This window comes from Pyrgilauda ruficollis, unplaced genomic scaffold (assembly GCF_017590135.1).
Source record: "Pyrgilauda ruficollis isolate IOZ18807 unplaced genomic scaffold, ASM1759013v1 scaffold37, whole genome shotgun sequence".
NCBI lineage: Eukaryota > Metazoa > Chordata > Aves > Passeriformes > Passeridae > Pyrgilauda > Pyrgilauda ruficollis.
The window spans coordinates 1035315-1058718 of record NW_024525156.1 but is presented as its reverse complement, the minus strand read 5'-3'; the positions used below and the strand labels follow the sequence as shown (position 1 = coordinate 1058718).

Below are 23404 nucleotides of genomic sequence, written 5' to 3'. Positions count from 1 at the left end.
GGGTGAGTAAAGACTTTTTAAAGAGCTGGGCTGGTGCTTTGAAACGTTGCTGTGACCAGAGTGGCAGCCTGTAGGAGATTGGTTTTGTGTATGGCAGGTAGTGTGTGTCCTGCTGTGTGCTGAGCTGCCACTTACTCCCCCTCCTCCTCCTTGGAGTCAGTATGCCAGAGGCAGTGTTTGTTACACCACATTACTCAGTGTTCTCTTGGACCACCTGGACAGCACGAGTCCAATCAATCTGGCTGGCACACAAGTTTCTGCTGTTGTCTCCAAGCAGCTATGTTTTCCTGCCCATGCTATTTCTGTCTTAAGAGCTTAAAGAAAAACAAATAAAAATTCAAGCTCCACAGGACAGGGGATCCCCATGCTCTATTTATAAAAGCTTCTTCCTCAATTTCACATTACTCTGTGGCAGCTGCATGGTGAAGCTGCTATGCTAAATACACTTTGACTACAGTATTATAAATTCATTTCCTTTGGCTGTAGGATACAATGGTGTTGGATCATGTTTTGGGGATCAGATAGAAAATACAAAGTCATTGAGGTAGTGTTTTTGTTAATCCACCTTCAAGAAGGATTGTAATATTTAAAAAGAGATCACCTGTTAAAAAGAGAGACCTGTAGGTGTGTGTACATACACAGTTATGTGTACATCCATGTTCAGCATTATGAGAAGTACTGTACTCCTGTTTGCAGAAGGGGACAGCAATGAAAGAAGTTAGTAAGGGAGTTCATCAATTAAATCTCAGTATTTGAAGGAGAAAGGGTTCTTGCCTTTTTTTTTTTTTATTGTTCTCCGAAAGCAAGGGACACTTGAGATTTTTCTCTTGAGATGAGCAAGTTCAACTACTTGAGAGGTTCTTCTAGAAGAAATAGAAAGGCAGTGACATTACAGTTTGATTTTACTGCTCTGTTTTTTTAGGTTGTTTATTTTTAAAAGCTTAATGCATATAAATTTAAAATGCCCATTTTTTTTACTATAAGAGAATCTGATAGCTGAAACTAAGGAATAAGTAACTTCTTTGTTATAAAATCTGCATTGCTACTTATCAACTCTGATTATCTTGTACATATTTTAAAAAAATCTGTTTATTGGTTTCCTAACTCTGACAAATTCTATGATAGATCACTAGACCCTTATGCCAGGTAAAGATTTATCTTCATTTTCTGAAATAGTTTGTACTTTTTTAAAGAGACCAAAGATCTTGTTGCTCATTCAAAATCGATGAGTTTCTGAATTTGCAGAGGCTGTATACTGGTATGCCACAGCAATGCAACAGTTCTGTAAATATTCAACAAATAAATTCTGTAAAGTTTTGTGGAAATACTTCTTTTTGATCCACACATCAGACACCCTATTTATCTGCTAATTCTATTATTAAATTTCAACTGAATCCTGTTACAGCTAAATTACTTCTTCCTTTACTAGCTTTTCAGATTAGTGAAATACATCCTGGGTTAGAGTGAGCAGAAATATATAGTTAAATTAATATTACATTTTTTTCCTTTGAAACCCTTTTACTTTCTTAGAGTTTGGATAGCAAATGTAGGTAATTAGATTTTGTTCCTTGCTGAAGCAGTTAGATGGGTACTAGTGGGCTGATGTGTCTGTCAAAGGAAATCAAGATCTCTGAGTAAATAGAGCCAGGTTAAGATGGAGGAGAGTTCAATTACAATTAAAGTTGGATGCAGCAGTGGTGTTGTCTTATATTTTCTTTTCTAATAGGTTTGTTCTTTGTCACCACTCACAAGCTTATACATAGAACAGCTGCCATGAGGGTTAACAGATTGTACAGGTGGTCAGTATACAAAAGGGAATTATTTTCTTCCTTGGTGTTAACAGTCCCTGAAACCCATCAGGTATGACTTCTCTCAAAGCTCAAAGGGATATGGAATATCCGATAAGAGAGCTTGTACTTCAGCAGTCGTAACTAAAATAATTGAGTAAAGAAAGAAGATTTAAAACCCAGCATCAACATCTGTCCTTGCCTTCCTGAGCTGAAGTCAGCACAGCCCTGTAGTGTCCCAGTGCTTCATTTTCAGGAGCAGAGCTCTGCCCAGATTTCACTTTTGAATGTCACGTCATCCTTTGGAGCAAAGAGACTTTCAAGTGTTGCCAGTGATGGATGAAAGCAGACTGCGTGGTGGCTGAGATTGTTCATAGGCTATTGGGAATGGTGGGGACGGTCTGCATCCCTAGATCTCCCTCTGTCCTGTGGCTCAGGCTTTGTGCAGGAGGTGTGCAGGCTGAAATCCGTCTGTGGGGATGAAGTGAGGTCAGTAGGTCTGAAAGGCTTTTTTCAAGTAGGAAGAAGGGATGAATCTTGTTTACTGATGCACAGTGGGATAGTGACAGGGAAAGGTCCCACTCCTGGTGGGTTGACAAGCACTTGTCTACCAGCATCTTCTGGCTGGGCACAGGAGGTATGGGTAGCCCTCAACAACAGGAGCTTTTCTCATTTAGTTTTCTTTCTTTAAGTCAATATGTTGGGCTGTGTCCTTCGTTGTTAATTGCGTACCGAAGTGTTGAGAATATTTATTTCCTGTAGTGTCAGCATTTCACTTAGTTACATTGCTTATTCCATAACACATATTTTGATTTTTGTCTTCATAGTATTAGTAACTAACTTAGTAACTAAGTAATAAAATGTAGCTTAAATTTTAAGCTATTACTGAATGCTAGAGTTTTGTCAGAGGGGTAGCATTGTCATTACATCTCTCAGTAGTATATAGTACAGAACTGGCCTTGCTGAGATGTGTTCTCCCTGTAGCAGAGAATGATCTTTCTTGGGTTGGGTCTCCTCTGGTTGCACTGCTGAAAATGGGAACAGGCATAGCATTCTGTGGTATGGGGAAACATGTAGTCCATGCTGCTTAAGTTCTGAGTCCTAGAGAGGTCTGGCAAAAAAAGGCATCTGTAGGCTTTCTGCAGTACAACTTTGTAATCCTCTGTTGTTTAGAGATTATTGAGCTTGTGCACATTATTGAAACATTTATATTTATTCACTAATACTATCCCTGACCATTGTTTGTAATGACTATTTTGTCAGCTGCTAATTTTACTGTATAGGAAACTGTCATATTCATAAAATGATAGCAGAGTTTGGACAATGGATTTTTTTTTTTTCTGCATACTGCAATAGAATGAGTTTTGATTTGTCATGTAACTGGTGTGAGAGTAGATTCTTTCATTGATTCTGATGGTACTAGTTGTTTGTTAGATTTATTTAAAATGCTAGTTCATGATTTTGTAAACCTTGAGGCAAAGTTTGGCATACTGTATTTTGAGATCTGTCAATAATTCTGGAGAGTATCTAAGCAGGAGATTTTACTTACAGTATGTATGTGTTAAGATTTTTTTAAAAAAAGCTGGATTTTTTTAGTCCTGACTCCTACTTGATCCTAATGGATCTCTAGAATCAAGATTCTAGTCATGTGCAAATCAATGTGTAATTTGGTGAGGTATGATCAAATGTGGACACTGATATGATTGGTGTTGGAGGCCTCTAATTCCGTACTATATATACAACTCAGAGTCTTCAAATTGCATTTAGTTGGCCCCTGGATGCTCTCACCCTAGTTTGTGTCACTCACAGCTGTATAAAAGACCAGTCATTGATTTGGACTTTCACTTTGTCCTTAGGAGTTAGAACGTATTTGTTGTGTGTCTGGATCATGACTTCCGGTAATTTATGTCCTAAAGAAGGAATATGTTAGCATACACCAAAACTGCTCTGTAAACCAGAGCAATGAACGATTAGTGGGAGCAAGCTGGAGTTTTTTCCTTTCAAAACAACTCCAGCTGCTATCAAAGGCAAATTTAGCTGTCAAGAGAGGTTCCAGAAAATCAACTGATGGAAATGCTTTGCTGTAGTTCTCCATCTATCCTGTCACATCTAGCAGTGTCACTTATGGAGCAAATTTAAAAGAAATGCTGTTCAACAAAGTCCTGCCATTGATGTCTTTCCTCCTGGGGGTATGGCAATGATTGACCATCAGCCAGAAAATGTTCTATGGCTTTTTTCAAGGTGGTACTATTGGTTCAGTGAAATAGAGAAGTCTTGCTCATTTACATTTCTGGCTACAGCTGTTGTCAGGCCTTGGGCCAAGAGGGGATCCTACACTTTTCCATGTCAGGCTGTTATTTCTAGTGATTGTGGCAGTGGGTTGTGTTTGCTGGTGGGGGGGTTAGGCAGCATGACTGGAAATGCAAGTAAGTGAACTGGAGAGTTATTTCAGAACTGGTGTTTCCCAAGTGTGTAATGCATTATGTAAAAGCAACCTGGTTGTATATAGGCACTCACCCTTTACAATAAGATTTTCAAACCCTTTCTTTGTTAAATTTTCATGTAGAGTGTGTATATACGTGTGTATATGTATATATATATATATAAAGCGATATGTATATTTTTCTGTATGAATATGAGAGTTGCAGCAGAAAACTCTTAAAATAGCACAAAATTTATTTTATAAGTTTCTATTTTCACATCAACTTCATTAATAAAGCATTAAAAAATTGGAGCAAGATGCAAGATACTTGTTTTCAGTTTAACGTCAGAAGACAAAAGTGGATGTTAGTTAATTATAGTGAACATGCCCAAAAGTTTCTATGTTCCAAGTGAACTAGTTGTCATCATTTCACTGTATAATTACCCAGAGAGATTGGAAGTGGTCTGTGTTGTGAGTCTAATCCCCAGGGTGTCGGTGCATATAAATAACCCTAAGCGCATGAGCAGACTTCAGCAGTTGTGCTCAGTGCACTCTTTTGCTGCAGTTGCTGTTCTTTGGATGAGGGTCTAAGTGGAGTTGACATGCCACCAAACTGCAGTAATTTTGCACCTTTGAAGAGAGAATTGCTGCTTTGTAGGATTGAAAAATACCTAAACCTGAATGGTGTATAGCATACTTCTTCATGCAGAAGAATGCAGTCTTCATAGTTCTGTTTTCTTCCTTCTTTTGGTAGTAATTTGTGTTACATATTATTATTGGAAACATTTATTAAATGTTTCCAATATGTGCATGAGAATGCTTACTGTACTACCCATTCAACTCTTAATTATGCTGTGGCTCTTTGTCTTGAGAAACTTGAGAGAACAAAGGATTTGTACTTGATTCCATGGAATTTCTCTTTACACAGTGTGCAACAATACAAAGAGGTTTAGGGCTTTATTGAGTTAAGCACTCCTGTAATTTCAACTGAGTATGTGTAATGTGAAGGTGGAGTCTGTCATATGGGAAAAACATGTACCAGCTATTTCACAACTACTGTGTCTTTTATGCTGAAAAATGCCACTATCGCATCTCTTCAGTGTCTTAATTTTTAGGTTGTGTGATTTGCATTGTCTATAAACGTGCAACTGTAAATTGTATTGAAATTAGTTAGATGTTGCGACCAAAAGGACTACACCCCTAAATTCTGGACCTGCTTTGTTCTTGCACACTTCAATTTTAATTTTACTGGGATAGGGTGGGTGGCTTGTTGTTTAATTTTTCTGGATTGTGTTTGGGCTTTTTTGGTGACTAAAAACACAGAGTGAATTCAGATTTACATTGAGTATTCCTGTCAGGAATATACACAAACTGTGATGCCTAGGCAGAATGTCAGGGTCTTTGAAATTCTAATTTTTAGTTAGTTTACTTGAAGCTTTAAAATACTGTTTTAAAGCATTGCCTTGACCGTGCTAATATGATGACCAGGTCCAGCAATCTAGAAGCTGTTAGAAAGCTGGAAGCTAAAATGTGATGCAAAATAGATAAACACAGAAAACCCTTAGTCAACCCACATTTGCTTCATTCAAGCTGAATAAATGATATATAGTGGTCTTTTCAAAGTCTTGGCTGAGGAAACTTATATATAATCCATGACAATGCTGAAATTCAGGGTGAGGGAAAAACAAACCACCTGAGTTTATGACTAACTTATGAATTTAAAACAGGAATCCTTTGTGCATTCTTCTTACAACAGTCTTCAGTTACTATCCATAACTATCACCTGGATTGTGAAAATTGCTTTGGGAAGATATCAAGCTGTTCACCAAATGAGTACAGATCCTTTTGTGATGTTGCAATAAGTATTTAGAAATGCGGACATGGAGTGTGGTTTGTAAGGAGGCAAGATTAGCTGGTAAGGGCGAATCTAGGCAAGCTACTTGTTAGCCCTTTTCATGAGTGTTGTGAAGTAAAAATATCCGATTTATTTCTTTGACTAATGTATTTCTTGTGAGGAGATCGGAGGCCATTGCATCAATTCCATGGTGAGGTTTTATCAATCACTTTATATCTAGTTCTGTATGTTTCTAATGTGTTCAGATTCTCCTCAGCTCTCTGTGTATCTTTATTCTTACCAGTACCACTGAGATGAAAACAACATTTTTTCTCTCAAGATGTGCAGGAAGCAAGGAAGAAATGGGTTCTTTGAAAGCTGTTCAGTGTTTAAGCTTAAGAAATTGGTCACATTTTGTTTTGCCATCTGATTTTGACATTAATATTACTTACTAGCATGTCATGTTCTGTTCAGTGACTGAAAAAGAATAAAGAGGATATGAAAGTAACAATTGAATTTACAAATAAGGCACATAAAAAAATAGACGTACTTTAAAGTGTGGAAAATGAGAAAGCTCTTTTTCCATTAGATACTATGGTAGGTAGGATCCGTTCATGCATGCTATTTCTGCTCCCACCATTCTTTCTCTTTCATACTCGTATTTTCCACAAGTTTTTTCCAGCTTTCAAAGTTTAGTTAACTTAGATTCTTTCCTATGTATTTCTGTATTTCTGAAGGTAGTAGTAATTATAATATTTAATAATCATTTAACATATTGATATCATTATTTAACAACCTGATAGGAAGAGCTTTAATTTACAAACAAGGATCAGCTGGTGCTCTCCTGGTTAAAGTCACGGGAACACATTTCTGTATTTTGAAAGTGTCCGAATATTACTCAACTTTTATTTCAGTAATGGTTAAATTTTCAGCCTCCAGTTTGAAATAATTGGGTTTAGATGGTCATATTAAACTGGAGAGGAAAAATGCATTTTGATTTTGGGTGTGTTTATAATAAAAGCGATATAATAATTGTTTGGGTTGAAGATAAGACTAGAAACTCTAAAAACCTTGTAAGCTACCTGTAGGATGACTTAGGGGTCTGTGAAGGTACATTGCTTTACAGAGCTTGATTTCCACTGAAAGTGGTCGGAAAATACTAGCATATGAAGCTGGACTGAATCAAGAAGCAATAGGAGCCTGAAATTCAGACGTGAATTTTATCATTTGTGTTGGGTCTCTAAATAAAATGGAAATGATGGAATTATTGAGTGTGGAATGGAAATGATGGAATTATCGTGTGCTTGCATATTAGAAGATAAAAGTTAAGTTTTTAAGATACTCTGTTGTTATGCTTGAAAAGGAGAATTGTAGCCTGAAGTACCTTTCTCTAATTCCCCTCAGTTGCTTTCTTTAAGTCCTTCACATAACCTCAAGGGTGATTTTTTTTTTTGTGCACAGCAGTGCCAGCATCCTGAAGAGATGCAGGGATGCTGCTCTGGGAGCAGAGCTCCTCTGGGAACTGCTGCCTTTATTTTCCCTCCTTGAGGTGGGATTGAAAGATCTTTGATGCCATTTGCATGTCAAACGGCAGCTGGGAGTCCCAGGGCACCCCCTGAAAGGCCTTTGCCACTCCTGGCACAGGGGGCTGTGGGAAAGCAGCGAGAGCAGTCAGGGCTTTGTGCTGCTGGCTTTGTTCAAGCCCAAGCCCCATGAGCAGTCACCTAACTGCACCATGGACAAAAGGCAGCAACCTGAGAAATACTGCACTTGGATCAGCATGCAGGCTGCATTTCTCCATGCTGAAGTTACACCATCACTGAAAACATGTGAATGTAAAGTTGGTTGAAAGTAGAATAGTATGAATGTTTCCTTGAAGCTCATATGGGTTATTAATGGTGGGTTTTATAACAATTTCTGTTTGCAAGTGGACTATTGCTCTTTTGTGAGCTTACCTGTGGATATTGTAGAGATGAGCCCATTAATGCTTCAGTTATTTTGAAATGGAGACAGAAAAACAACAGGCAAGGACATAATTTCATAAGTCTTCCTTGTTCATCACTTTGGTGTTAGCACTGAACAAAAATGAATAAAGAGTAACAAGTATTCACAACTCCCTCTGATAAAAGATTAGTAAGAAGATGTTTCTTGGGAATACAGTTCCTGCTGGTGTTTGGTTATTTTTGTCTAAATTTTTTGCATGAAGGAAGGGGATCAATGGTGTCATATTTAAAGCTGTGTGTGGTGGGATAAAGTCTAAGTGTTATACCTCTTGATTTCTTTGGATGGAGTCAAAGACCAGTTTAGCCCATGCTTTTTTAAAGAGTATTTTTCTTAGCTGCAGGTGGAAAAATCCTTAAGATGAATATTTCTGTAGGCTGTAGCAACTTAAATGAGGTTTTGGCAATACTACTGTCTTGTAATAATATATTTCTGACATGTTGCTTTTCACCATTTGATGCTTAAGAGCATAGTTTGTAATTCTTCAGAAAAGGTGGAAGAAATTTAACTTTGTCAGTGGTTTTAAATATTTTCCTCTCTATGTTTTAAGACCTTACCTTGCCTTCAATTACTATGAGTTTTGACTTCTGCATAACTCTCTTTTAAATTAATATTTTTTTGTGGGGGGTGGGTTCTGTTTGTGTGTTTTTGTTTCTTTTTTTTTTTTTTTTGGGGTTTTTTTTTTAAGAAGTAATAGTATTGGGAGATGCTTGCCAAGGAAGAAAAGCAAAGGAGTAAAGGAAAAAAGAATATATTTTATATTTCTGAATGTTTTAAAAATCAAAGGAAGGACAGAACTGATTACAAGTTTTATCTTAAGGTCTTCTTAGATTGCATCATTTTGATCAGTAAGATTATACTTGCATCTTATGGTGTTTTTTGTATTTAATGAAAAACCTAATGAAGAATAGCTCTTCCAGCTGCAGAACCCACTCCACAGGCTGCTGAACTTAGTTGGAGTCTTTCCACTTGCTTCCCTGAGCATTGGATCAGCTCCTTGAAAATCAGCTTTGGGAAAGACTAAACCTGAGAAAGCTTTGAAATTCAAGAAGTTGCATTTCTGAGTCCTTTAAGAAATTGTCAAGGCGACCATGCTGTCAGAGGAGAAAGCTTTTTCTGAGCCCTTTGTCAGCAGTGGATCGAATCCAGCCCTGAGATGAGATCTCACATCTTGGATGCCCAGTTTAAGATTTCATAGTAAATTGTGTATAAAAGGTACATAAGCCTGCTCAGGCATTTTCCATAGGAGCTGGATGATTGGTATTTTGCACATGATCAGAAGTAGATAACACATTTTCAGTCTCCCAGCTTCAGGAGCTGAGGTGATTTTATTTGCTTATTTTATTTCATTTAATTTAATTTATAATGGTAAAATTCATATACAGTTTCTTGATTGCAGGAACTGAAACTTCAAGGAAATAACATTCTCTCGAAAGTGAAGTACTGTTCAAATGGGTTGTAATGTTGTGAAGTTAGTTTTAACTACATTGTGATCTTGCCTAAAGGCTGCAGTGGTTTGTATGGAAAAACTTACCTATTTCTGATTCCAAATTTTTTGGTTTTGGTAATTGTGGGTTCCCAACATATTTTCTAATGCATCTATGTTATCTTATGCTAAATTCATAAATTTATTTTATTTCATAATTAGTGTGTGTGTGTATATATATATATATATATATATATATATATATAATCTAGTCTTAGCAGGATTGCCTGCAAAGCACATGACATCATTGTTAATGAGGAATCGGCCATGCCACAACCACGTGCACAGGGTTCATTCTCCATGGATGCTCAGAGCCCAGAGCAGCAATCTGCTCAATGACTTAATGACTTAAAGCTTGTCAGTAGCCTTGCTTTTCTTAACTGTTTTTTGTGTACCCTTTTCAAATGGTCCATGTACCAAGGCTTGAAAATGGACAGTAAAATGTGGGAAAAGATGATAAAGACCCTATGTATATATATATATATTTCCACCTCAGAGCAGAGCCCTTGCAGTGGGCTGTAGATATACAAGGGAGTGTAGCAGAGCTATGCTGTCCCTGGTGAGTGCTTGCTGGAGCTGGGTGAGGTAGAGCCAGCGTTGTACAGTGTAACGTGGAGACGCGCTGCGGATGCTAGTGGTGACGAAGTTTGGTTTCTATTTACGGCTGCCTATTGTATAGTCTGCATTCCTGCCCAAATCCCTCCATTTCGCTGGCGTGCTGATCTTGGGTTGAAGTCATTAGAGAACTGCTTGAAGAGTTCACTTGTACATTCTCTATATAATTTTAGCAGCCTGCTCACAGGCTTAGTTATGCCAGGCATGATACTGAAGAGCATTTATTATCTTTGGAAACCGTTGACATGACAAAAACACATGGGCTGGAAGTTGTTCTGTAAGCTCATATTGTAACCAGTTGAAGTCAGCTTTAGATAAAAGCGTTCTCACTGTTTTCTTAGTAGTCTTATTTCATTGATAAGTATCATGACACCATTGTACATTCAGAGGGAAAAATGGAAGAAAATTAAATCATACATCTACTTCATTTCCATTAGATTAATAATTGGTAATTAAAACAAAAAAAAAAAATTGCAACAGTTTGTAGGTGTTAGCCCTGGAATATTACTTGCTGCTTTTAGTTCCCAGTTCTCTGTTGAACCTCATTTTGCAAATATTGTCCCATTTGCCCTAAAGTTCAGTAACAATGAAAAACATTATTTGTTCTGAATGTTGCTGACCAGTATTGGTCATTTAAGTTGACTATGAAGCTGAAGTCATGGTGATGCTAAAGGTAGGAATATTTGAAGTTCTATATCTTAGTCAGAAAGGAGTTAATTGTCTTTAGTTCCCAGAAAAAAATAAAATCTCCTTAGGTGATTTCCAGCTGAAATCATGACCTTTTTGGATGCCAGTGTAAAATTAGTATCGGTCAGATAAGGGTGGGGATTGAAATGTTAGGTCATGAGCATTATTTGATTGAGTAGCAGCAGGTTTGACTTCACAATTTAAGAAATGTCTGAATTCCCAGATCAGTCTGTTACTCCTTTATTTGACAAACTTAAGTAGGATGTACAAAAAAAAGGGAGATATGTGTATGGATGGATGTACTCATATTTAATATGTGTATAAATCTGTTAAAGACAATGAAAAAGCCAGAGTCTTGGAAAGATTAAATATGTATTTCAGTGTAGTGTTGAAAGAAGAAGCTATTAGAATTACAATACCAAATGGGATTTGAAAATGCCTTTCTTGCCAGAAACAAGAATGAATTCCATTTTATTTTTCTTTTCTTATTTCAATAAGAAGGATTTCTTCTCATTCCTATGGGAATGGTCATGCTTTTGAGCAGATTGGTCTCTCTTTAATTAAGATCTTGGACATACCACTAACCAAATTTCCATGTAATAAATTCTTCTTACAAAAATGCTGATGCTGTTTATGTGTTTTTATTTTACTCTGAGCTTTTGAGAGAAGGTTTCAGTGAAGACACAAGGTCAGTGATGAAGCATAGGATGTAGTTTGTGTTTGTAGGATGGGAAAGATATTGAAATAAGTAATTTTAGATCTCTTTATGCATCTTGGTTTAATTTATGTTTTCCTTTTCAGAAATGCATGATCAGGTCTGTTCTTCAGAGCTTCTAGTCTTCCAAGGGGTTTTATACAAAGAGGTTTTGAAGTTACACAGATGCTTAATGAAAAAAAAACCATCTATTTTCATGGTTCCATTAGCTGGTAGAATACAGACTGCGTATTACAGTCATTTTTCATGTATGACAAGCACCACTCAAGTCTCTGGTCCTATATGCATAACCTTCATAGTATTTTCATATAGGTCTTTTTATTTTCCTCTTATCATTCTTGCTTAAAAAAATCCAACAGCAGCAACAACAAGAAAACAGCCCAGACCTTGGAAGTTTTTTTGTATAATAACATATAATAAACATTAGTGGTAGGTATATTGCCTAAGGCTTGTACACAAGCATGGAGTTTTGTTGCTGCTGACTTGTTCCAATAACCCATGCAATAGTGCTTGTGTTGACAAAAGGGAATTGTCTTTGCCCTACTTGTCTGCCATGGCTGCCATGATGTGTGAGTTTCAGGTTGTCTCTAAGTAGCTTTCATGTATTCCTACTTTGCATGGGTTGGAGCCCTTTACAGAGCACATCTGGCTTTTGGGTCAGCATCATGTGTGCATGTTTCTGCAAAATGATGACTGGAATGTTTCCAAACAGACTTTTTCAGGAATTGATTGTCCTTGGTAGTACTGCACATGTGGGACACTTCTTCTGTAGAATCCTGCTTCAGAGGTTAGGGAGGTTGTATCTCCATGGTAATACAGTGCTTGCCAGGGTGAAACTTAATATTTAAAATCTCAGTCTGACATATCACAAACCTTTTCAGAGAAACTGAGAAAAATCTATCTCCTCATTTTTCTTAGTGTTGGATGAAGTCAGACCCTGACAGAGGCCCATGGTTATATGCTTGTTACATTCTAGTAAATGCATGGCTTGTCTGTATATTTAGCTTTGACAATTACATATCTAGTATAACCTTCTCTGAGTCCATGCCTTTAACATTTCTAAAGGTAAATTTTAAGCGGGTAATGAGTGTTTTGTCGCATGGTTTCTATCCATGTTGTTAACAGACCTTCAGAGTCTAGCCAGCCTAATCAGTACAGTGTCCTGGTAGTGTTCTCCAGAGGTGTTAGCTATGATGCCAGGGGTAGGCTCCTGAAATGGCCCATGAATTTCTATGATGAGAAGTTCACGAGCAGAAGACTGTCTTTACTTGCTGGAAGCTGCATTGTGATGGCATCCTCTGGCATGTGCTATTTCCCAAGTCAGAATTGTTGCTGAGATTTTGCAATGAACAGTGAACAGAGCTCATCTTTCTTCACCCTGGAGCTAGTACAAAGCTCTAACCCTTTTCTAAATTCAAGGATCACAGTGTTGTTTCAGAGAGCATCTCATGCCCAGTTCCTGTTTATACATTTGCCTGACTTCACTTGGTCACCTTGAGAGCTGGAGCCATAACCCGATTGTGAATGAGAAACCTCTCTCTGTGTGATGGGTGGTTGTTCTATGAATGCGACCCAACTTTGATCTAGTTTTCCATAGTCTGGGCTTTTATGTTATTAAGAAGTTACAATAAAATGCTAATAATATTTTGTGCTGGTTTGCATCTGGATTCCTCCTCTTTTGGAGGCCATGAGATCCTAAGTATATTAAGAATATTTGAATATAATAGCCTATTTTGGTTGGAAGAGACTAGCCCTTTGTGAACCCATGTTGACTGCGCCTGATAATTGCATTATTCTCTAAATGCTTTTCAAAGATTTTCAGAATATATTTAAGAACATTTGCGTGAAGGAGCAGAAGTTTTGCTGTTGTGAATATCCAGAAAGAAAACGTGACAATCTGGGTAAAGATTTTGTCTCTTTGAAACACTATTAGATGTATACCATCTCTCTTCCCAGTCATGTTACTTGCAATTAATGCAAGGTGTTGCAACAGGAGCTGTGTTTCGATATTCCTCTGGTCCCTTCCAACTATCTGTAGAGGATATTATATGATTCTTTGAACACTTAAAAACTTTCCTCCAAAATGCAGTTTAAAATGTTCTTCAAGCTGGCAGTCTGTTGTTTGCTCTGTGTGTAATTATACCATCTGCAGGATAAACAAAAAGTTGGGGAAGTGCCTGTCAAACCTTTGAATGGGCTGTGTAACCTTTTAGTAAGATAGCACATGGAACATTTAAGTGGCCATTTCTTTTCTTGGTCTGTTTACAGATAGCAAAGGGTTGCTTAAAGGACTTCTGAAATGTGGTGCTTAGGCTTACTTGTGCAAAGAGTTTTGGTGGAGTCTTTTGTTTGCTTGTTTGTTTTCAGACTTAATTTTATTTATTTATTTATTTAGTGTGAATGCCAGGAACAGTTATTCTTTGGTTTGCAAGAAGGTTTCTGGGAAGATAATTAGATATTTCTGCCTCAGGTGTCCTTTTAGTTCTCCTGCTTTAGTTGAAAGAGAAATAACCTTGACCAATTTGTTTTTTCTTTTTTGAATATGTTGTTAGCTGCTAGGAATTAAGTAGGAAAGTACTGAAACTTCATATTCCTGGGGAAAAATATCTTTTGTTCTCAGTAGTTTGGCTTTATCCTCTATTCTTATTGAACATTTTGCTGTCTCCTGTTTATCAGAAGGTCCTTATGGTAGGCAAAATTCCAAGGGTGGTTAGAGGCAGAGACTAGTCAGTAATGATCCTGCAGTGATCGTCGTGAACCTTCAATGGGCCTCAAGTGCAGTTTTATCCACTTGGCTTCTCACATTTTGTAAGTGCATTTTTGAAAAGAGGAAGGGGTTTATGTTTAATAATAAAAAGTCAGTTTGTTCACATGCAGTGACTTAGTCAAAGCTTGGAAGTCTTTTCTCCCTTTATTTCTGTGGTGCCAGAAACTTAGAATACTCACTTTGTTAGCTGATCGTGGCATCTTCCTGACTGCAGTAATTCTGTGTGGGAACAGGAACAGTTTTAAGTGTGCTCATCCAACTGGACTTGTAGAAATTGCAGTGTCTACTTGTCATGCAGAAAGAAAGATGCAAATCCTAACAAAGATAAAACAATAGTAACAATAGGGGTGTTTTACAATTTCAAACAGTTCTGGAAAATGAAATAGTGTGTGCCGGGATTTGACACATCATAACTCTGCCACTATTGTTCTCTCTCACTGGCAAGGAGAGGAATGAAATGGGTAATGTGATTAACCTGCCATATAGCTGATGAGAAATACTGTGAAAGCAGAGAGAATAAAAGGAATTTAGGAGAAGAATTCGGCATCATTGCTGGTGTGTCCTTTCCCCTCTGCATGGCTGCATATCAAGGAGGTTGATAAGTGTTTGCACCTCTCTTTTCACTATAAAGAAATGTGTATTGAGAAATCCTGCTTATGTTGAATCTGCTACTGCTTAAAGAGAACTGATCAGAAAAAAAATTGTCCTCTGAAAAACCTGATGCATAGCTGGAATTTATAATCTATTACAGATGAACCACTTCTGGAATGACATTTTTAAACAGCAGCCCTGCTATACTGTAGTGCTCTAACATCTTTCTAGAGACTAGAGGACAAAACAAACACACTATCTAATCAAGAGATTTTTAGTGAGCAACTTGTGTTACTCACTAAAACAAGTATGAGAGAGAGAGAGAGAGAATGAGCACGTCTGATTTAGCATCTGTTGTAGTGTACTTAAGAAATTGGGTAATATTTTGAGCTTCTTCCTAGTATTTCTCTAACAGCAGATAGTTACAAGGAGAAGGAAGGAGCTGCTGTACACAAGCTGGATGTTCATTCATCCCCATTAGTGATGTGCTGGTGTGGAAGCATTTAGGTGGACTGGCACAGCTCAGGTCTGAACTTTGTGTCCAGGCTGACTGTTGCCATGATTAAGTGTTTTGAGAATCATGGGCTGACATCAATTTGACAACAACTTGAAGTGAAGAGAATAATTTAATGAGCAAATCATAATGCTTTCAAGACTTTGCCTTTGGACCAGCTCACCTTTCTTGCTGATGCATTTGAAGCCACCCTTCCATGGAAAGCATGTGAATTTTGCAAGATTCATTCTCTGTGGAAGGATCCTTTCCAGGATCCTTTTTGTATTTCTTGAAAAAGTCTTTAACTATTCCACATCAGCCAACTTTGCTTCAACTTTCTGTGGATTCAGCATGCTCTCGATGCAGCTGGCTTTCCAGTGGTCTGCAGAAATGTCCCTGCCATCTGCAACAAATCCTTTTGTCTTTCCTATGTCTCCCTTTTGCTGGAAAGACAAATAATCATGTTGGTTTTCCATGAGTCTGTCTGAGGCTGATAAAGGAGCCCTTAGCCTGGCCCTTACATTGGTATCAGTGAAAAAGTAGGTTTACCGGAAGGTTTCCGCTTGTGCCAGGTCCACATACCCCTGCTGGACAGCCTGTCTGTACCTCTCCTTCCAAATGTTTGTGCAGGGTCCTAAAGAAACATATATGCCATCCTTTGGCTGTGCTCGTGTTCATGGAAAGAGGCTTGGGGCCTAACCGTGTAGTTTGCTCTTGTTCTTTGTTATTTGAAACACATGACTATAATTCAGTTTAAGGCTTTGTGGTAGCACTTTCCATGCCTCTTATGCTAACATAAATGTGCTGGTTTGAAACATGACTTTTGCATCTGTATAAAACCAGGAAAGGCAAGGGGCAAGAGGGATGGGATTGAAGGGGAGGAAATGAGGCACAAAGAGAGCAGGTGGAATACGTTTTTGTCTACTTTGTTAGATAACCTTGAAAAATAACAAGGGTTTTAGGGGGTTTATTGGCTGAGTGCCTGCTGTGAATGGAGATGTATTTCTATAACCTGAAGGTGAGTTATGTGCCTTGCCCCAGAGCTGTTCATGTTCCTAGGATAAGACTTGTATTTCTTTTTTCCTAATTGTTTCCTCCCTTCCCCTGATGCTTGCTTGAATTGAGGTGGTCTCACAGGGCTAGAATTTGCTTTCATAAAGTGTTTTGTGCTTTACTGTTGCTGTGATATACTGAGCCCTTTTTTTTCTTCCTCTTTTTCTTTTTTTTATACTGAGGAGAGAGAGGTTTGGTTTGTTGATTTATGCTGTTCTGGTTTTTTGGGTTTTTTTTCCCTCTGGGGACATTTATTTCTTCTGATTTCTCCCTCACTCAAGTGCCAAGACATCATGGGTTAAATATATAAAAAGCTTTTCTGCTAAAATCAAACAGCAATACTATGTGGTAAAATTTGAACATTTGTGCAATTTTTTTTTTAATATTATGGGTTTATAGCTTTGTCCAATTCACTGGTGATTTAAATTATTTTTAAGGGCCTTAAAATGACAAAACTGTGATACAGAGTTAAAAAGAGAAAAATAAAACACAGAAGAATCAAAACAGCCCAAAACTTTTAAAATTTTCTTATTCTGTTGAGGGCACATTATGGCATATGTTCAGAGCTACTTCAACAGCATTGAGAAAGAAAAATGGGAAAGTGGTGGGACTGTTTACTGAGATGAGTCTTTCTGCTTGGATCTTGCTTGTAACATAACACCCTGTGTTAGAATTCTGAATGAATTTTTCCTTGGTCTTCCTTACTTTGATGGGTACTGGACTCCATCACCATTTAAATTTCTTTAATTTTATCCTTTGCCAAAAAAATTCCATGATTTTACAAAAGAGTTTAGCTACTCCAAAGTAAGGGCGAGCCTTTCACTGCTGGTGCTTAGCTATTGCCTAAAGAACAGAGCAAAAGACATCTAAACCAAATCCCAGGCCACTGATATATATTTCATTATTGTATTCATGGTGTTAATTTACAACAAAAAGAAATAGCATGTTGGTCCATAACAAAAACTTTAAAATAAAAGAATTTGGGGTTTTTTTTCTGTTCATCCTTCCTCTTTCCCTCCCTTTCAAAAAGACATTGTAATAACTTCTGAGAAACTAGTACAGAAATGCCTTATTCTCTTTGTAACTTCACCCAGCAAAACCAGGACAGTATGTGTCCCTGACTGACATTTTCTCCTGTAAGAGGCAGGACAGCCTGTGCAGCTGGAATTTGACGAGGTAAAGCATTTGGCACAGGACAGCAGTGTAAATCAGGTGCCTGCTGTATTAACTGTCCTTGGTAATGCTGCTTCTGGATATAGGCTGCAAGAGAAATTTCTGTGATGGGTTAGTTTCAAATTTATCAGTGATAAGTTCTCCCAAATCATACTTGTTTAAATTTGTGCTTTCATTAAATTTTTTAATGAGGTCTTTGAGAGTTTTCACTGGGAGTCTGTGCAGTATTGATGGATCATATTGCCACTTAGAGAAAAACTGAAAAATAAATTCTAACCTTTTTACCACTATAAAACTTAAGTAATTTTTCCTAAAGAAATCTTTTTTTCTAAGTACTTAAGCCAAATTTATGAAAATAATTGCAGAATGGACATCTAGACCATGCTGTTATTTTGCTAAACACACCTATCAGTTAATTTCTTTTGCATACAAGCACAAAAGGAGTACTTTGAGTGGCTGGTCTCTGAGTTTTCCCTGAGCTCAGCCTAGAAAGCAAACAGGCAGTCTATGATGTGTCTTCATCTGTGAGAATGATTTAACCCCAAAAAATGTCAGTATTAGCAGAGGAGCAAGTGAATATAGAGCAAATGTATGCTAAATGCCTCCAGCGAAACTATTTGTGAGAATTCAATGGAATGTTCAGAACACTTAAATAAAGAAAATATAAAGGAAGCCGGTTGTGTCAGCACTGTGATTTTGTCTGTTTTCTACCCTGCTCCCTCAAGTTTTAAGAAAACCAACTTTCTTGACTTTCAAAGTGAGATACTGTTCTGCTGTGTGTTTGAGAAAACTCAGGTTGGTTGTAAACCAGTAGCCTCTGGGCAGCCCTGACATGTGCAGCAAATAGTGTGAGCAAGTGTTAAAAAGACTTTTGTGTGCTGCTTCCTGTGTGCTATTGTATTTGTTTGCTGCTCAGTGAATAGTAGTAAGGCATAAAGAAGAGTAAGCTGAAGTAATGAACAGCAGAGACATCCCAAAGAAATTGATTAACATCTTAAGTTGCTGAATGGCTCAAAAAATGCAGGCTTGCTATTGTCAGTTTTAATTTTCTGTGGGTCTATTTCACATGTTACTTGCATCAGTCATCGTACAGAATAGGTACTGGGTGTGCCTTAATTCTTTGTGACAGTGCTATTTCTACTTCTGTTTATTCTTTGTACTTTTACTTATTTGTATTCTGAGGTCCAGGCAACAAAGATGCCCAACCTCATCACAGTTTAAGAAATGTCATGATTCAGATCCTTTCTTTGCACTTTATTTAAATTAAATAAATCATTAAACTTTTTGCATGATCCAGGTTATGGACTTTGGTTCTTCTTTGGTCAAACTTGCTGTGATGAGTTCTTGGGTGTTCAGTGATAAACACATAGAGACGAAAGTCTTGATAGAACAGTTTTTTTAATTTTGATATTTAAATAAAGGTGTCCAAACTTTTGCATGCCTACACAGCACCCAAATCCTATTGCGGCATCTTTGGAGCTGGGCTGTAGTTATTTTCATAACTAATAATAAACTTATCTCTGTATTATGAAACTTTGTTTCTCCTCTGACTTGTGTCTGAGTACTTGTGTCTGTTTCTGGCTGAGACTACTGAAAACCTGATGGTACATCTTGAATCTTGTACTTGAGATAGTTTCAGATAGTCACAAACCCCAGGAAATCATGGTATTTTGAGAAACAGGGAAGATGCAGTGTGAATGTTCGCTCTTGGTGTCAGTGCCGTCAGTGGTACCAGTATTGGTCTGGAATGGGGAAGGGGCTTTCCTAAGTCTTCTGTTACAGGAATTATTAGCAGGCAGCTAGTTTGAGTTGTACCATGGCTGAGCTGTTCACCTTGAAGTGTTCTCTATTTAATTTGGTGAACATATGTCAAGTTTTTTGTGATTCAGGTCTGAAGGAAATACAGAATCTGTAACTGATAGTCAACAGTTTAAAGTTTAATAGTATCAACAAAACTCACCTAGGGATAACTGAGTTTTGATGTATTGAGAAAAACATACTGTAGAATAATGGGATTTTAAAAAGTAGGAGTATATTTGTAAGAAATAAACCATATAGTAGAAGAACTTCTACCTTACCATTAAAACACCAAGTGGTTAATTAGGTTTAATACCCTTATGCTGGGGCTGACCTGTAGGCTGCAGGCTGCAGTAACTTCTGGTGGATAAAGTTGACTTCATGAGCCTGCAGCAGTGGACACACAAAACTTAAGACTCAAAAATTCACTGTGTACAACAAATGCAGAGAGTTTTATCAATGCATACTGCATTTTATGCAGTTCAGTATCTCTGTAAAGTCATCGCCATGTATTCTACTGACCACATTTTGCTAATTACTGCTGAAGTGATGTAGGGGATCTAAGACATACTGTAGAGTGCCGTGTTAGGGACTCTTGCCTTGATTTTAGTTCATCAATTAAAATGTTAAGCTGGAAGGTTTCTCATGAGAGGCTCAGATTTTCCTTGTTTCCAGATATCTCCAGTGCCATCAAACTGCTGAGCATTATAAAGTAATTTTGTAATGTTGTTTATCAAATTAAACTTGAAGCAGTTACTCTCAAGCTGTTTATCTTGGAAGTTTGTTACTTCTATTTTAGGCCTGAAAAAACATTTGAATTTCCTTTGTGTTTCCTTCCATCTCCTAATTGAGTCCATTGCTGGGCTGTCATACCCTATAAACTTTGGTTTGAACAGTATCCTCCATTTAAAGGAAAAGTAATAGCAAACCCACTATAATTGAGTGGATCAGAAATGTCTCAAAATAACAGGTATTTGATTTTAAGAAAATTTAAATATTTTGCTTTTGAAAGCTAGATTCCAGTGCGAGTTGTCCTTAAAACTGAGGTGCCTAAAATTTCACTTGATCTTCCATCTCTGTGAAGTGTAGGCCAGTTGAAACAAGCTTTAAAATGAAAAATAAAATACATTTGTATTTTATTCACACAAAGTGAACACCAGTCTAGCATTAGACATCCAAGGTGATTGATCTCAACAACCTTCTGGATGTACCTGCCTTGCCCATTATGTGTGTAGGAGACATCCATAAGGACAAATATTTGAGTCAGGAATTTAAAGACCCCCACAGTACGCCCATGTAAGTGCCTAAATGTGGTAAAACCTTGCCAAATGTTTCCACAGTTTTATTGCAATAATGCCATCCTGTACCAGTAATGACTCCTTACTGAAATGGAATGAAGCAGTCCAGCCTCAGTCTCTGTGTCACTAATGTGACTGTACCTATGGTGTGAGAGCTGTAACAAAAGAGCCTTTTACTGATTTAAGACAAAAACTGAAACAAACAAAGAGTCTAGATACACCACCCATTCAAAAATGAAGTCTTGAGAAATACCTTGGATATAAGAATTTGAATTTCAGACAAAAGGCTTCAAATGTCATTCTAATCCTCTGAATAAGGGTTGAGCTTTAATTTTTAAGTAACAAAAACCAAAGAAGCCTGAAGAATCCCTATGTGATATCTTATAGCCTGGATACAGATCACTGTCTTCATTGTTATCTAGCAATTCAGTTTTCATTTCTCTGTGCTAATGAGTCCTCAACTCAGTTTTGAGCTTTCTAGTTATTTTTTATCTTTTATTGGTGCTGAACATGCTTTTCTGCCAGGGTTTTCTTAGTACACTAATAAATCTTCTCGCAAGAATTTATTTAATAAGAAAGTTCACTCTGCAAGAAATCTGAAATTTTAAAAATTGTATCAATCTTCAGTTATTATGGGAAGGGTCTGCATAATTCTTGTAGGTAGTGCTTGCTCTCCAGCTTGTTTGTGAGAAATCTATTACAAAGAGCAGTATTTCAAATCCCAAGCTGTGTTGTTGACCTCTATTATAAAGCCCATGGATTAGGTGGTACTCTGATCTGTTCCTCAAAGTAAGAGCCACAAGATTAAAGTGCATTTATAGTGTAAATATTTGTATTTACTCTCAAAACTCTCCCTGCAGAAGCTCTCAAAATAATACTTAATGTGCATTTTTTCAGAAAATCCTACAAAAATCTTCACTAGCAGCTCTATGCAACCCAACTGATGAAAAATCATCTTTCTTAAAGTTGTCTGAATAAACGTCCTCCACCATAATCATTTAGGATTTTAAACTCAGCATACCTGTTTTCAGTATTATTTTAAATGTTTGATGCTTCAAAAATTATTGGTTCTGGGTTTAATCTTTATCTAAAGAACAGCTAATTAAAAAAAAAAAAAACAGGCATTTTTACTTGTTGAAATCAAATTGCAGACTTTGAAAGATGGCTAAAACATGGAGAATTTTCCAGTGGTGTTTATGGAACAATTCAACAGAAGCTCTAGGAAGCATTCAGTACAACTGCCCGGTCAATGACATCACCAGTGTTATTTTAACTTAAGGCTCACCAAGATTTTGTCAAAGATAGCTTCGTTTACACAGGATTTACAAATGTCGCTAGAACAAGGAAATTATTCATTCAGTTTCCCTTTAACCACCTCCAGGCTAAAGATCAGGAGGAAAATAGTAGTTGACCTGCAGTCATCCTCCACTGTAGATGCTGTTGGCATGCAACTCTCTCTCCTAAGAATATCTTGAACTGTGCTTTTCTTCCCCAAACAGATGATTCCTCATTGTTACAATAGATGAAAGCCTGAACATCAAAGAGAAGCAGATACCTAAGGAAGAATAAGGAAACCCAGCTATCTAAGGAACCCTGTATGGATAAGCAGCAGCAAGCATAGGTGCTTGGCTGAGAGTGAGCAGGCTTTTGGTTTTGAGGGAGTGCAATGGCAGCAGAGCCTCACTGCCATTCGTGTGTTAAGTGGAGATCATGGCAGCAGGATGTGCTACAAGCGAGACCGAGGCTGTGTGGTTTCTTTGGACATCTGTGCATGGGCACACATGTGCTTACACTCAGCCCTGAGGAGTGTTTGAAACCAGATGGAAGGTCTGGGTAATGTTCACATCACCTCATAGCATTTCACATGTGGCTTCTTCAAAGCAGGCAATAGTAGCAGTGCAGTGCAGGCAAAGACCTTAGCTCAGCCACAGCCATAGCTTTATTACCTGAACCGCATGGTGCAGATGCCTTCTGTCAGTAAATACATGACAGTGTCACACCATGTAGGATTTGCTGTATTTGCAATAGCAGTGCCATAAATGATTTACATCCAACAAATCTGAAGGACAAAGAAATATGGTGTCTATTTCTGCATGTATAAATAGGAGCAATTTTACCTATTATGGGCAATAAGGCTTAATTAAGATCATATTGGAGAGGGAGGGCAGGGAATAGGGGCAAACTATAGTTTAAGTACTTTTCAGAGAAAAGTTTAAGTACTTTTCAGAGAACCTTCGTATAGAGCCTTTTGTGATGTGTACATCAGTTTAAAGGGAGACTAGCTTAACTGTTTGGCATATATAGCTGTACCTAAATCAGAATGGACTTTTTCTCTACCCTGCCAGCCACTGAGACCTGAGGAACCCAAGAATAACTATTTCATTCCCAGAGTCTGGTTCCATTGTTGTGAGAAAATTCCTAGTGTGGACTCGACATCAGCTGCAAGAGCCTGGCACAGAGTCTGAAAGCTGATTTTTCCTACTCTATGGGATGTATGTTTAGTGGTATCTAGGAATTTGTTTTCAAATGGAGATTCTAGAAATCCCACCTGTTTTGAACCCACTGACTTCATGCATATGCACACAGACACACGTAACTGAAAATACACAACATCTGGAAGATGGCTGTAAATGCCATTGGCTTTTCTGAATGGCAAAAAGATTGGATAATGTTTTATGTGAGCTT

The 23404-nt window shown here is 37.6% G+C and overlaps 1 protein-coding gene across 3 annotated transcripts in view; it reads left to right on the top strand.

The window, feature by feature from the left end:
• Positions 1-23404, top strand: part of FHOD3 (formin homology 2 domain containing 3) — a 374811-nt gene that overhangs the window by 78846 nt on the left and 272561 nt on the right. The window lies entirely within an intron of this gene.